This window comes from Melozone crissalis, unplaced genomic scaffold, assembly GCF_028551555.1.
Source record: "Melozone crissalis strain CALT ecotype California unplaced genomic scaffold, PUWL_Pcris_2 ptg000002l_1, whole genome shotgun sequence".
Classification (NCBI taxonomy): Eukaryota; Metazoa; Chordata; class Aves; order Passeriformes; family Passerellidae; genus Melozone; species Melozone crissalis.
Window position 1 is genome coordinate 22334198 of NW_026535780.1, and position 16554 is coordinate 22350751.

At 36.6% G+C, this 16554-nt stretch overlaps 1 protein-coding gene across 3 annotated transcripts in view; it reads left to right on the forward strand.

Annotated features, from left to right (window-relative positions):
* Window positions 1-16554, forward strand: part of VPS13B (vacuolar protein sorting 13 homolog B) — a 433545-nt gene that overhangs the window by 119295 nt on the left and 297696 nt on the right. The window lies entirely within an intron of this gene.

The following is a 16554-nucleotide window of genomic DNA, read 5'->3' on the forward strand; positions in this document are numbered from 1 at the left end:
ATAAGGGAAGGTTGCCTCATGATGTGCTCAGATCTTTTATTTTCTAAATTGGAACATGTTATCTTGGAGGGCTCAGACAATGTTCAAATCCATCCATACAACATGGCTGAGGCAAGTTCTACATTTAGTCTGCTCAGGGAAGTAGGTCCTGCTGTTCTGCTGGCTCTTATGGACTTCCTCTTTTGCAGAGCCCTACTACTATGAGAGTGTTCAGGGCTCTTCTTCCTTGTCTTCTGTCTCACTAGGACATGCCAGCCCTCACCAATCCCCTTGTCCTTCTCCTTGCTCTTTTTCTCTCTTAAATTTATTTTCTCCTATAATTCACTGCATAATATTATTACTCAAAACCTCTAATTCCTCTTTTACAATTTTTTGTAACATTCACAAAAACACTTTCTTAAAGATGTCCTGAGAAGTCACATTTCTGGAAAGGCACAGTTTTGCTTTATGGGCATCACAATATTTTGCTCTATAATATTGTGGTCATTTTTAGCTGTTTTTCAAGAAATGTACTTTAAGTTTTTATTTGAGGTAGGGCTAATTGATTTCTTGTAAACACTTACTAAGGTTGTAGGGCATTTTAATAAAGCAATTATTGTTCTATTGAATGTAGCTTTTCCATCAGTGGTGTAGTATGCCATTAAATCTTCAAAACTTTGCCTTCAAACCATCAGTCAGTTTATGCCATATTCCATTTGCTAATATATCTCTAATATTGACTCTGTCTTCAGTTTACCAGATTAATAATTCCATTGTTAAAGCTTTGTGAGTCTGTTGTGTAGGCTGTTGATCCGAGATGGGTACAAAATATGTATCCCTGAAGTTAAAGATTTTCTAGTTTGATTCGGAAAGTTATTTCCATGATTAGGAATGATTAACTTTGCTTTTATATTTGCCCTGTGTTGGAAGAAAAGGGTTATAAGTGGAAAAATGACAAAGAGGGTAGTAAATTTGCTCAAGTGACCTTTTTGCTGGGAATGCTGAGAATACCAGGCTGGGAAAACTCCATTTCTTCTTGGAGTTTTCTTGGTTTGGGAAGTATAATTCCTGTGTAGAGATAACACACTCTAACAGACAAGCCTGAGCCTCCTGCTGGGACAGAGTGCAAGAACAAAAGCTCAGAGACCATAAAAGCTCAGCCTTGTGATAAACTACACATGTATGAAGCCCTTTAGTATAATGGGGCAGGAAGTGGCCCCTCCTGCTGTCTGCTGGGATAAGCTGAGCCTAACAGAGCGCATGTTCTGCTGTGTGTCTGTCCCCTGGGATGAGCTGGGCCTATCAGAGTCTGTGTTCCCCTGTGACTCTGTCTGCTGGGCTGAGCTGAGCCTAACAGAGCCCGTGTTCTGCTGTGTGTCTGTCCCCTGGAATGAGCTGAGCCTAACATAGCCCGTGTCTCTCTCACCCAGCATTTTTAGTGAGGAAATGAAATAAATCTACTCTTTGCATTTCATCTGTGGTTTGGTGGTCGCCCTGGTTACCTGTATGTGTTGATTTATACCCTCTGTATTCTAAATGACAATTTTTTGTTTTGAAGTGTTTCTTTTTGATTTTGTTATGACATGTTTTAGTGGCTTTTTATACTGAATATGCCTTATAGTACTGAGTCTGATCATTCTTAGTACTGTTCATCTGAGTCCGCATTTACGATGACCTGTTTGGCTTAAATAAGCAGCTACCTTTACACACATGAGGAAATGACTATGTTGTTATTAGTTACGTATCAGTAATTATAATGATTAGATCTTATGTTACCATAATATTAACATAACCTTCATGTACATTTCTGAGCCCCCAGTAGTGATATTCCTGGTGGATGACACATACATGGTCTTGAAATGTCATTAGGTCATGTTTGGAAAGTGACCTTTAGGAAGCCCCTTCTCTTCTTTCTGGAAATGATGCAATTAACTTAATGAAGCAGGGGCAGTTGGGAATGGATTCCTGCTCATAGTATTCCCAGGTGCTGCTGAAGTCCTGGTCTGTGCAAGGAACAACGTGGTTATGTTCTCAGTGCCAGTCAATGTCTGCTGTACCAAGGTGTTGAATTCATGTCTTACCCTCAGCACATGAAATTTGAAAGAGCTGTTATGAGTGTGTAAACATGTCACCATCAGAAAAGAGAGCAGTATGCAAGGCCTGGTAAATTTTTGTGTTTCCAAACAAACACCCAAAGAGAAGCAAGCACAGGTGCCTGCATATTTGAACTCAAGGTTTAATGGATGAAATTAATCTAGGATTAGTCCTGATAGCCTTCATAGTTTCTGATCTTTTCTGAGGCAATTTTTAAATGCTGAAATACATACCATACAGTGACCGTTCTAAATAAATAGGTGGCAAATGGCTTTAAAAATTGTGTTCATTTTCTAACTGATTCTTTTTATTCTTGATTCTGGCATATGAAGTTTCTTAAAGGAAACTTGCATAAAATTAAGTTTACTGCTTTTTCTGGTTGATTAAAATATTTTTAACATCTGTATGACCACCATGAAATTCTCTGGATGCTGATGTCTTCTAAACAGTACTGAGAGAAAGTAATTTTAGTTGTGTTTTAAAATTTGTTAAAATCAGTTTAAATAAGCAAGTTAATCACAGTAGTTTTCATTCTGCACTTCTCTTTATCAAGTGTTTTTAGGAATTCACCTGTGATCTAAGCAAAAAAGGAATAGAAAAATCCTATGTGACTATAGTAAATGTGACAAAGCATAATATATAACTAGTAAGAAACTTTGATATACTAACTATAATTGATTCCAGCGATTTGTCTGTTAAAGCCAATGCAAATAATTGTAACATCTGTCAAAAACCAACCACTAGCATGAAAACCTTTTAACATTTTTGCACTCAATAAACTATTTTATACATAAACTACCTTATTGTTTATATTAAAAACTAAAAAATATTCAGTCTGTTCCAGCCATTCTAACAAAAACTTTAATAAGTAGACATTGCATAAAAATGACACAATCCAGCAGTTATTTGGTAAGGCCAGCATAATCATAAATTTACCATCCATGCTTTTCCAAAAATACTAACCCATATTGTTCTCTCTGGACCTGTTGCAGGGATGACTAATCCAGCTGCTGAGGTCTCCCTTTATGTGTTTGATGGAACACTTGGCTTGCTTGACTACAGCTGTGTGTTTATGTGCAGTGCACACCTGCAGGGGCCTGACAAATAGCTGTAGTATGCAGAGTATACAAAATTACCCTGGCAGTGCTGCAAATAAGGAAGTTTCTGTTTTGAAGTCCATATGTGTGTGAGCTTGAGATGCCAGCTGGGGTATTTATGTTGCATTGCACAGATGTAAAACTGCCAACTGATTTTATACCAAATAAAGGCTAATCTTTTTATACATACTCGGTGTCAGAGTTATGAAGTGGTACATAAGAATGTTCTCACGACTTAGCTCTTTTAAAATAAAAGCTGACATTAAAAATGCTCAAACACACAATATGCATAGATGCTAAAGATAAAAATGTGCTGTATTTACTTAGACATCTACTGTAACATGGTATTCTAAAGATTTTGTTGTTGCTGATGTATAGTTTTTAGCTGCACATAATCAGGACTTGATTTATTGTATGCACATACACTATGCTATATATTCTTTTTTCCAGGAAGTCACTTCAGCCCTGTGGTGAATCCAGTTTATGGGTTCTGAAATGTGAAAGCCCAATTTATATAGCTACTTTAACTTGAAAGCTTTGCTTTCCTGTTTTCAAATGTTCTTGAGCACAGTGATAACTCTTCATCATATATAATATTTATTTTGAGAATTGTTATAATTGTTAGTAAACCTTGTTTGTGAAAAAAATTTAAAGGTAACATTTGCTTCCGAATACTAAAGAAATGAAAATGGAAGCACTGATTTCATTTGCTGAAGCTAACAAATAGCACAGACATGAGTTCTGATAGTTTGATATTTTAGTCAGTAGCTTGGCTTTTGATATGAAGTGGTTGTAAAGACAACAAGGTGAAATTAATAGTTTGCTTTGGGTAGTTAAGTACTGCATGCTTAATCCTTTTAAAATGGCTAAAATGAAGGCTTGGGGGGGGAGACAGGGTTAATGTGCAGATGTGAAAGTGGACAGCTTTTGTGCTTTTGACTACTTACTGGAAGTTCTCTAAGCACTTAGCTACTTTTTTAGGCTTAACACACTTTTCCTTCAATTAATCTTTTTCACATTAATGTGTGAAGCAATTTTAGTAACATCTTTAATTTATTGTTTATTCTGGGCTACTAAAACACTTGGAGATGCGCAGTATTCTGCCTTGTCCCAATGTAGACTTGAAATGCATTTATGCTACATGTGTAAGAACAAAGGAAATGGGAGCATCATTGAATTATAGAATGTGTCCCAAAGGACTTAGGAATGTATTTTGCTAAATGTAGTGCACAGCTTAGAACTGGCTAGCCATCACACACAGCTCAACAGGCTGGTGAGGTCTTTTTCAAAGCAAAAGAATTTCATACGTATACACATATGTATGCAAATGCTCACCCTGAGAGTGCTGTCATGGACTTCTTGTGCTTAAAATGAACATATGCAAGTATCCCCCAGAAGCTCAAACATTATCCGGTTTACATGGTTTAGAAATAGAGTTTTTTTGATGACTGAATTTTAGAGCACAAACCTCAGGCATTACTATGAGTTAGCTGAAGAGTTGAGCTGTACCCCCAAAAGACTGCCTAGGCATGTCCTCCTGGCTGATATAGTAAGGGTGCCTGTGAGATGCTCAAACCAGCATTAACTGCTGAGAATGAGTCTGTGAGCAGAGAGGGCTGGGAAACAGCACAGAATGCCAGATCTCAGTGAAAAATGGAATCACTTCAAAAGATGTTACTTGTGCTAGATGAGTATAGGAAGTCTTAATTGTTGTTATATCCTCTATTTAGGAGGTGTTTTCAAGACCAAAAGAGCAGAATTCTGTTGTTGGGTGAAGAAATATGTTGCAAAGATGGTTCAGTTATTTTGTGGCAAGACCAGCTCTGTTATGGAAGGATATCACTTCAAACAGATTGCCGCTGCTGCAGGTTGCAAACACACAACTCAAGGCTTCTAGTTCTCAGCTCATGCACAGATGTCTTTCAATAAGTTTAGCCAGTAATTTCTTCAAATTGCTCAGTTTATCAGCAGCACATGTCATCAATCCTGGAGTGGTTGCTCAAGTCAAACTACAGAATCCTTAGCTTACAGACACAGCTGCAAACAGGTGAACAGGCAGAAAGTAATTTGTGCAGCTTGGTGGCTGTCAGACAGAAGACAGACAATCTGTGTTTAAAACAGATTGCAGGCCTTGCATGAGCCAGACAAAAGGGATTTCTACAACTGCAAATAATTCCAAGGTTAACATATTTTCCTTTCTGCCATTAGGTGATTTGTTAAAATTGGAAACAATGGGCATTATAAATCTACACAGAAACTAGAGATAAGATGAAAGAGAAAACAGATCGCTAAATAAGTTTACATCCTTCTGTTGAAAAGCATGCAACTGGTATTCATATAGCACACCTTTTTATAAACTAAGCTAGTTATAATACCTATAAGGACATTTATTACAGATTTTTAGTTATGCTAAGGAAGTCTAATTGGGAAAAGAAACAGCATTGTAAAAACAGTAAGTTTGTAGTATTGTTCCTCTATATTAAAAATTTGACTTTTTTCCTCTTTTCAAAATCTTCTTTGGTTATCACTGAAAGATAATGTGAAGATTTAGCAGGATTTAATTTTAACTTTGAAGTCCTCTCTTTCTGAGATATTTTAATATTGGGTAGATTTACCAAGGTTTACTGTACCGAGTATATCAGTGTAAGAAATTTGTAGCAAACAAGTGTACTGTAGTGCTAACCTAATTACAATAAATTAGAAAATATCCAATTGCCCAATCACAGAAATTACCTCAGATGTATGACTATAGAATATCTATTCCTTCCACTTCTCATGGGCTCAGTAAACTTGCCTTGACCTCAAAACTTCTGCAGCCTTCCATGAGGTACTAATCAAGCTAATGTAATATAGCCCTTCTTCCTGTTTAGTTCAGTGACTAAGTACTTATGTGCAGTAATATTGATGGGTAATTCTATGCCTAGTTTAAGTTCTGGCAAATTTATTTTCCACGTTACTTAAAACTTACCAGCAGATAGAGATTGTGGGTGAAAGAAGATGCAAAAAGTAACTGTGTACTGTAAAGTAGCATCTGCTTTTGTGATGATCTGATTCTGTGCATAGGGGATAAATCATTCTGCTTTGAAATACGTGGAATTCAATGTACTTTGTGTGTAATATGTATTACAATAATTTAATGAATACAATGGATAATCATGCAAAAGTGTTTACAAAACTTATTTGGTCCCATCAAAAGCCAGTGTTGTTTTCTTAATGAAAAAATTAAAATATGTTCATTTTGTTACAATCATGCCTATATTACCTACTTGAATCCAGCATAAGTATTGCCATAATTGTAGACTTCTGTTGTACAACTGTTTCAAGTTCTTAGTATTAGTGAAATCAAGCACTAAATTCTGCAGGGAAACCTGATGCTGAGGCCAAATTAAAAAATTCTTTAAATTTCTCAGCTATGAAGATATCACAAGCATGTGCTTCAATAAGCTATAGCATGGAAGTACCCTTTTTCATGTTTTCTGACAAAATGCAAATTCCAAGATAAAATTGTCTTTAATATGTGCTGTGTTACAAGACTCCTTGCATTTGGATTTTCTTCTGGTTTTTATATCGTAACAGACAGCAAGGTTTTAACATTTCAAAAATTATTCACACTAATGCAAATTTTCTATTCTTGGGCCAGGAAAGATTATATACCAGGTTCTTTCTTTGCAATGCTGACAGCATGTGCATTGCTTGTTGATTGTGCAGGGTGAATGCTGCAGATTGCAGTCTGCCATTGCTATGGTGTTCCATGCACGGGCTTCATGTATTCACTGTAAAGGTGAGATCATCATCTTTAAAGGATGGTTTTAATTTGTGTTGATGAATCAAGTGGATACTGTATTTAAGGAAGGGGAAAAAAGTGTATTCATGCAGGTTGCTGTCTGCAGTCCAAATTGCTGATCAGAGGGTCTTTATACACATCGGTAATGTGCTGTGCAATATAAGCTGAAATATATTCCACAAGGGAGGAAAACGGAATAGGTTACATACGCTGTTCCTAAGTGCAATGAATATAAAACTCCATTACTCACTTTAAGCAGGTGCTTTTTATATGAGGCTTTAAAGAAATATAAAACTGCTGGTGAAATGATTGGTTTGTACAGACACGACTTAACTTCCAGTACTTTGACCAGATAAAGAGGCTAAAAATATTTCTGCAAACATTTCTTTAATGATTTCAAGGATTAAAGGTTAATATCCTCCTCGTGTAAGAAACTGCCATTCCAGACACTAAATGTATTGTTTTCTTTAAGTCCTCAGGAGTTACATAGACTATTTAAAAGAAAATACAAACTTGTTTGTTAAAATTAGAGCATTGTGTTTTTAAGTTGATATCCTAAACAATCTATATTAGGTTGTTGGAAGGAGTACATTGGTATAAAGAAAAGCAGTGTGGTATAGAAATTGTGAATAAGAATGATTCTTCAGTTAGGAAAAAACCGTCATCTTTAATGAAAGTGAAATTTTGTCATCTTTGTGCGTGGAAAACTTGTAAAGGGGTAAACTTAGACCTTTTATTTAAAGCAGCATATACTTTCTGAGCAGGAGATTCATGGGAAGATTCCTCATGATAATACTGATCTATTGTACTTTAATCTTTCTGTTTAATTTCTGTAATATTTTATTTTTCCGTCCTATCTGAATGACTGTTTTCCTGTCATTTCCTACTCATTTACAGTCGGTGATCGTAGCAGCAATCTCTGTAGTCCATCTTTTAATCATGTGACTCTGGGCTTTCTTCACTTCCCAACTGAGGGATGTTAACATTCTTTTTTGCTTCTCCCCCATGCCTAGCAACTCAGGAAATTAACTGTTAATGATTACACTTTAGATGTTCCTTATTTTTGATAATACTGTTATTGAACACTTCTGACCTTCTTTTGAATCTTTATGAACCTTTGCAATTTCTTTACTGCTTAAAGGATTACTATGTCCATCCTCTAGAATCCTCTTCTTGTTTACCTTTTTACTGGTCCATAACTGTGCTGTCCTATATTCAGTAAGCTCCAACTGAGCCACTGAGAGATTTCAGCCATTGGATATTGTGTTTGACAGCAAACAGGTGACCAGGTGTCATGTGTGTTACAGGGAAGCTCACAATCCTGTGTAGGTCCAGGGGATACCTGGCACTTTTTGTCTTTAGCATATTAGATGTGTTACATAGCACTGTAAGGTTAGAATCTGTTCTGGTGAAGGAGACTTTTTAAAGGCAATGCAGACTCATAGGAAATATTTATTAGTTTTATAGTTGCCAAATAGTTTATTTGAGTAGATGTGCCTTAGAGAAGAGAACTCCACAGGTGCAACAGAAGGTGATAAGGTCTGAGATGAGCTCTGATTTGTCTGAGAATTTGGTTTTTCATCCTACAATTTGCTGTCCTAGAAAGTTTCTCTTTAGTTGCTACCCAGCATTTTACTAAAAGAAGAGTTGTAAAATGCAGAGTTTAATCCAGAGTCTAAGATAAATTGCACTTTTTGCTTAATGTGTTTGAAGATAAGCCCTTTGAGATAGTCCAGGATTGAATTTGAACTAGACTAGATGGAAAATACATTTCAGATTTTTGAGATCCTGTTAGCATTTACTAGTGAAAATGTTTTCATATATTTTACATGTTGACATTTGGCATGAGCTATTATTAGCCTCAGGTACAGGAAAACTACTGTATTTGAAATGGATAGAAGTCTTGTACAACGGAGATGGAATGAACCAATTGCAAGCGCATGGTTTCCAACCAAAGGGTGTCTTACTGAGGATGGGAATTGTGAGCTCTTTATCTGTCTGTCTTCATCTTTTTCAGAATCTTGCCTCAAATACTTTGCTGTGCAGGTTTCTCAAGTTCTTATTTATCTGTATCCCATACAGATGTACCCATGTCACTTTTAGCATTTGTCGGCTGACAACACATAGGTATGAGGATTGATAGGACATGCTTTTCTAAAGTTACAATCCGGATTTTGATAAGGTTTTTTTTGCATTTTCTTGGAAGACAAAATCTTAATTTTATATTAATTTTAATTAACTTAAATTTTATTTTTATTTTAATGTATCAACTTTGGCTTCTACCAATTGTCTCAAATGATACAGAATATCTGAAATGCAGCTGTTGAATTGGGCAGAAAGGAAAATCAGTCCTTTTCTTTTTTAACCTTTGTTTACAACAGCAGGAAGAGAAGCACTAAAGCTACTTTAATCCTGTGTTCTGACCAGTGTCATATTGCCAAATCCAAAATAATGACTTCAGTTAGGTCTGCTTATAATTGCTGATGCGTAAATAGCCCAAATGTTAGCAACAACGAGGTTAATATTAATAAATTGCCCAAAACTGCACTTTTCACAGCAAAATTTTAGAGTTATTTACAATCCTGTCTCTGTTTAAAAATGGAAAATGGTATTCCTTTTCCAAGTGTTGGCTATTTAGATCAACAGGATCCTCAGTCCAACAGGGAGCAGAAGTCTGATGGTGTGGGATGTGGTCAGGGTTCCTTATGGCAGAGGGGTTCGTGATTGTCTGCGTTGCCCAGGCCTGGCCTCTTGTGACATGTGGCATGCCAGGGGTCAGCTGCTTGCCACTCCACAGCCCCACCTTGGTTTGCAGGTCTACAACCCATTTTCTGAGCTGCCCTGGTTTTTCCCTACAGCTGCTGAGGTAGAGCTGCTCCCACCTCGTTCCCCTGCTCTCACAGCGCTCAGGCCCAGCTCTGTGCCTCTGCCAACTCCAGGACAGTTTTCATGGCAGATTTCTCTCACAGAGGGATTGCTACTAGTGACATTCACATTTTCTATCCTGAAAGAACTTAGCAAATACTGCGTAGTAGTAGTTTAAATAAATACTACTAATCACACGTGAAACTTAGCAGTCAGTGTGCAAATTCCTGTCCAGCTGTGCTCCAGTGTTTGGTACCATTGCAGGTGGAAACAGCACACTGGGAGTTATGGTAGGTCCATAAGGGAATGTTTCTATTACTAGAAGGGAGGCATAGTTGAAATTTTCAGCCTTATCTTCACTAACATCACCTCCAGCTGCACTGTAAAAAGCACCTGGAGGAGGGTGTTTGGTCATCTGATTACTTCTTCTGGTGAACTTGGCAGTGTTAAGTTTACAGTTGGACTTGATGATGTTAAAGGTCTTTTCCAATGTAAATGATTCAGAGATTCTGTGCATTTCAGTGGTAGCTGTTTAGTTCTCGTATGAGCATTCCATATTAAAACCACATTTTACCTTACTGGATAATCACTTAAAACAGATCATCAATAAGGAATATTTAAAGCTTCTTCTTACCTAGAATGCTCTAACCATATTATTCCAAATGTTCTATGTTTTCTTCAATGCTAGTTTTCAGTTTTTGAGCTCCAGTTTTCTTATTTACCTCTTTATTTCAAGAAGGATTTTAGAAAAATCAAGAGGCTTTTGGGTTAGGGCATATGGGGACCTGTTTGAAGGCCATAGTGAAGCAGGAATGTAAAAAACAGGATTTTGTCTTTTTAAAATGATTCTCCGTGTAGGCGAAATGCTGCTATTCTTTAGCAAGCTGGGAAATATTTTGCAATATGTAAATCTCTGTTTAAAATGATGATCCTGCATCTTGTTTAGTATTTAGGCAATGGAGAAACCTTAGCTAGTTTAAAGGCAGTTTAAGGATTTAAGTGATTAGTTAGAGATATTTTAACATGTGCTTCTTGCAGTTTATATTCTGATGAAGAGAATGATACATACTTACACTGATAAACATTTTATCATTGTTGCCCAAGAACAAAGCAGCTTGACCTTCTTTAGGGAGTATTTCAGTCTGTCACTTAATTTCACCCTTTCATGCACTTACTTTTTCTTTTAGTACCATGTTGAAAAGAAAATAAATTCAGAGCTATTTTTTAGGACAGGGTTCTCTTTTGTGTGGAGCTCTGGCCCAGAAGCTCAAGTCAGTAGAAAATCTGTCCAGTTCACAATATGTTAAAGGCAAGACAGGTCTACCATAATCCTGTTGTTGGTGCCCTTTTAAGTCTTGGGAGTGGGTGGGGATGAAACAATAATTTCTTAGAATAGTGAAATGTAGACTAAGCACTGGTTGACACAGTTAAATGAAAATAAATTACTATGATAATCAGAATAGAAACTGTGATATTAAATCAAGTCGAGTTAGAAAAAACACCCAAATAATTTTACCTTAAAATAAGCTGCCTGAATGACTGTTTTGAAGAAGTAATAAAATAGTAGCCTGTGAGTATGTGCATTAGGGTTGCAAAATATGGTCTACAGATTATGTTGACAGATTTAAAACATGAAATTGTGAGCACAGTGAAGATCCTTGAGATACTTTGTTGCAAAGATTCAATTTTACTATGGAAAAACCACAGAAAATACCTATACCCCAGCTTCTACGTTTTAGGAAAACCTCACTTTTCCTCTGTTTTTCCAGTTAAAAAAAAGGAAGTGGGAGAGTGTGGGAAGTGGAGGAGGGAACCTTAAACACAAGACCCCAGTGATTTCAGGTGATGTGTGTGAGGAAGCAGAATGATTGAAAGAGATATTGAAGTTCCTATGTTGCTGCTGTTTTATTGCAAATAAGAATGTGAAATGCTTTGAACGTGAGAAGTAGGACTGGTGCCAGTTAGAGCTGGTCTTTGTGGCTTCTATTATGTTCTTTCTGAAAGGAGGAAGGAATTAAGTTTGGTTTTAGCTTGGAGTTCCTTAGAAGCGCCATCTCTGTAACCAAGCCCAATACAGACTCCAGAAATTCTCACTAAGAACTGCCTAAGCAGAGACTGAATACAGATTAATATCTCTTAGGAAAGAAATGAGGTTTCTCTTATGCTTCAATTTGTTTACTAGCTTTTCTGTGTTAGTCATGTAAAACCTTAATATATGTTTCTGTGAAAATAATTTGACATTTTTTGTCATGATTCCAGTAAGACTTATGCTTCAATGTTCTTTCATTTAGTTAATAGCTCCTTACTTTTATTCATGGATTGATCTTTTTACTGTTTGAAATTATTTTGACAAGTATGTGACAGTCTTTTACTATATCATGTTTCCAAAACATAGTTTATTGGTACTTAATACTTTAAATATTGAGATTTTTCCTTCTGAGGCCGCAGACTAAATGTGGGCACAATTCATGTGGAGTTGCTTCTAGAAGTTTGTCATGCCTTATTCATTTCCTATTTCATATTTTGCAGTTCTTTTATGAGCTTTCTAAATAATTATTGTATTTCAGGGATTTGTTGGCACGCAGTTCTGTCTGTTGTCCTCAGAATCAGTAACATTCCTCCTTTCTGGTTTTCTGTGTTTGTTATTGATCAGTTTAGATTTTGTTTCTTGGTTTGCTAGTAATTATTGCAAATTCCCCTTATCACAAATGGATTAGTAAAAGATATTTGTTGGTAAAATCACTTATTAGGTGATGTTTTTAAACAGGCCTTAAATTAAATGAATGCCTAGGTTTCTAGGCTTGCTAGAAGAAATCCTGAGCTGATCTATAAAGACATAGTTGTGATCTGCCTTTAGCTGTTTGTTTCTCCCTGCTTGCATGTGGAATGACACTGAATGCAGGAACTTGGGGCAAGCTGTGTGGTTGGATTAGGTACATGGAATAGACCAAAGCTATATCTGGAATGTTGGAGGGAGGATGTGAATACCTGTTTCAAAGTGTGGGAAAACCTTTCTTGACAGCGCAATATTTCTGTATGTGTATCTGGATCACAACAGCTCTTCAAGCTTGGAGTTATAATTAAAGTGAGTTAGTGTGTGCAAGGTGCAAATTGTCAAGGTGTAGTAGATTTTAAGTTAGAAAACCTTTCTGCCTATTGGATTGGATTCTACCATATGGAAAGAACAGATTTTAAGCCTTTGGTGATATGAGGTATTCCATGTGTCTGAATCAAGTGAAATAGGCTATACTTGATCACTGAGTGTACACAAGGCTACATATTGGGAAGGAAACACTGGATTCTTACTGCAAATCATTCTGCAATGGGCAATGTTTGCAGGAAAAAACCTCCAGACATCTAGAAAATTTATCTGAAAGGAGCCGTAAGTTACATTTGATGATGACTGGCATATGTATCTCTTCCTTCATAAAGTCTTTGGTTCCCCTGTTCCTGGTGAAAATAATAAATTAACTGAAGAAGTGATTTGTACTAAGAAAAAACATGTTGCCCTAATTTGACTCCACTGGGCATTGTCAAGTAAATCTGAGTGGTGCTTTTGCAAGTGAGATTCCAGAAGAATGAGTACAGTGCAAGTTCTACTCTCTTGTCTAGCACCTTGGAAATAAGCCTTTCTCCTACTTCATTTGCAGGATGTTGAATTTATATAATGTTTGCTGTTGGCAATGTTAGATGTGGTTTTCCTAGTGTCTGTTCAAATTCGTGCTCAATGTCTTAATTAAAATGTTGTGGTCTGTTTGTCTCCATGTGAAATTTCAGTTAGTACGTGGAGGCATGGAGCATTTCTAATCTAGAAGTTTGAAAATCTTCATACTCAATCAATCCCTTAAGACTGATCCCAACTACCTTAAGAAAAGTTCATAAACATTGAGGGGAGGGAAGGAAGCTCTAGTCTTTGCTTGCTTAAACATTTGTTTGCTGAAATAGGTGTTTAAGGAATATTTTAGTTCTGTGAACAACTGCTGAGACTTCAATTTTTCAATGGTACCACGATGAAAGAAATAAGGGAGACTATTCGGGAGGAACTAAAGTTACAGGGATGCAATCTACAAATAGAGGCATATGAAGGAAACAAGGCTTCTTTCTTCTCTGTAGAGCTGCTTGCCAGTTTGACAAGTTTATGAGAGATGGCTCATAATTTCCAAAAATTTTCAGACTGAAGAAAATGGCCTCCTATTTTAAACCAGTTCATTAGAAATGGTTCACTAAAAGTCTCTAAACTTTCTGTGCCTTGACAACGATTTGTGACTTGGCCAGGGCAATCACCTTAAGTTTAGGTGATTTTTGTCTTTGTGATGAAAGTCTAGTTAGACATTCTAAGTTTCTTACTATGTTCTCTGTATAGGATTTCAGTAATTAATAAATAGGTATTCAGTAATTAATAAATAGGTAATAAGTTTGAGTATCCATCAGTCCAGAGCTGGCAACTTCTCCTTGGTTACTGTGCTGTGCTGTAGTTTTCAGGTGTTGAAGCTGAAAGCAGGTTGGCATTTGACATCAAAGCAACATAGAAAAGGAAGGCATGAGATACTCTGTGTTTTCCCAGTTCTTCCCTATTTTCTGTCAAATAGTTGAAAACAATGGACCAAGTGTTTACCCTAATCCTGTAACAGAAAAAAACCCAAAAAACCTTATTACTGCTACCAGTGACTTCTTCATATGCATTAAAATATGATGGTTAATTCTATGACCATGTATTAAGGGTTTGTGGGTTCCTTTAAGGCCAAGCCATGAAGCTTTCCTGGCTTCCCATCATGGTCCTTAACTGCTGGCTGGGTGAAAAGCAGTTCCGTGGCTCATTTGAGCAATGCTTTGCTGACTGTCATAAATTTGATAATTGGTCAGTTGAAGAGGGCAAATAGAAGATTGTGTAAAATAAATGTCTTGGATAATGCTGTCATATCTTGCTGAAATTCAGTAAGTCCGGAAGTTACTTGGTGAGGGACTAGGAGTAAACAGAAACAAAGAGTGATCATAATCACACTTAACTTGGTTCCTTTGTCTCAGATTAAATTATGCATGTAAATAACATGGACAGTTTTAGTATCAATGCAAAGAAGTTGTCCAGGATAATGCATCTAAAAGTGAACTCCATTATTGAAATTATTTATTTTTAAAAGTACTTCATCTTCCATAGTGAAGTGAGAGAAATGTATTGCACATCACACCTTTAATTTTGATTCCTAAAAGAATTGCTGAAAAATGAAAACAGCTAGAAACTGCCAGTTTTAAGAGGGCTTAAAAGACGGGGGTCAAATAGTGACCTCAGTTTGATTTGCTTTAACTGTAATATTGGCTGCTACAAACTGTTGAATAATCTTTGTTTTGGAATTGGCAGAAGATGGATATCCCCCCTCCCCCCCCCCCCTCCCCCCCCTTTTTTTATTGATATGAATGTAATGGCCTCTATTTTGCACAAATTTCTAGGAACTATGAGGAGGCAGAAATGCCTACAGATATCCTAGTTTCTTTTGATAAATTCATGTACTATGTCAGATACCATGCCTTAGATCAAAGGGGATTTTCAGCTTTAAAAGAGGCTTACCCTGGACAGAAATGGGAGTGAGGGTCTGTTCACAAGACAAACTTGTAGTTGGTCTTTCAGACTGAGAACTGATGGGGTGTTGTAAGGAAGGCACACAAATTAGTTTCAGTGAGTATTCTTTGAGCCTGAAGCCTTCCTGAGTCACAAATTAGGAAAAGTCTGGACATAGCCCAAAGACAGAAAACAGGGTACATTTTGATAACAAATAATACCTTGAGTGTGGAACCTACTTTCAGATGACAGTCTGCTTTATCATGTTCTGTGTGTCCCTTCATGTGTTTCTTCTTTCTTTCTGTCTTGGAAAGTACTTTTTATTCAAAAGTTATTTTAATGTTTTACCAGAAAAAAACTTGAATATCTGTCAAGACTGCTTGCTAAATGATTTTGTATGCACCACGAAATATTCTTTGATCTTTCGGAACTGGAATAAGCATAGTGAACTAAGCATAATTACCAAGTTTAATCTGAAATCTTCTGTTCCTTATAATTTTTTTAGGATTCTTTTCCTTACTAGTTAATATATATTAAAGGTTGTTCTTTGAGTTAAGTCTTGGACGGACAGATTTTGGAAAAAACCTAAATAATTAATTCTGTAGATGATTACACTTCTTTAATGTGTTTAATAATCTTGAAATATGTATAAAAATGCTTTTTTACCTGATATTCCACAATACTTTCCTTGCATAATTATGGATTTTGGAACAAATTCTGTGTTACGTACATGAGGAAATGGTTCCATAATTATACTAATGTTTGCATAATTAACAAGCTGCTTGCCAATTTTAACTGACAAATTCCAAGTTGCTTCTGCACGAAGGGAAAAAAACCATAAAAAAGGCAACTTCTGTTAGTTTTTCCTTTCATACTTCTTACAGGTGTTGAAACTATTTATTTCTAATTTGCAAGTGAATTTATGTGTTTTCTTTCTGATAGGCAGTGCTGTACAGATTTGGAGGGCTGGCTTCCTCCACCTATGCTCTGGGGCTGTTTTGGGGGGCTGCCCTCAAGCTCTGCCAACAAATCTCAGTCCTGGCTTGTACAGTCCCCTGCTGCTTCTGCCTCAGTTCTGGGCAGCTCTTCAGAAGTGACTGCCAATAGCACTGGCTTCTTCCAAGTGGTGCAGTAGTTTTCTGGTGCTCCACAAATGGGGGCTGAGGAAAGACCACCAAAAC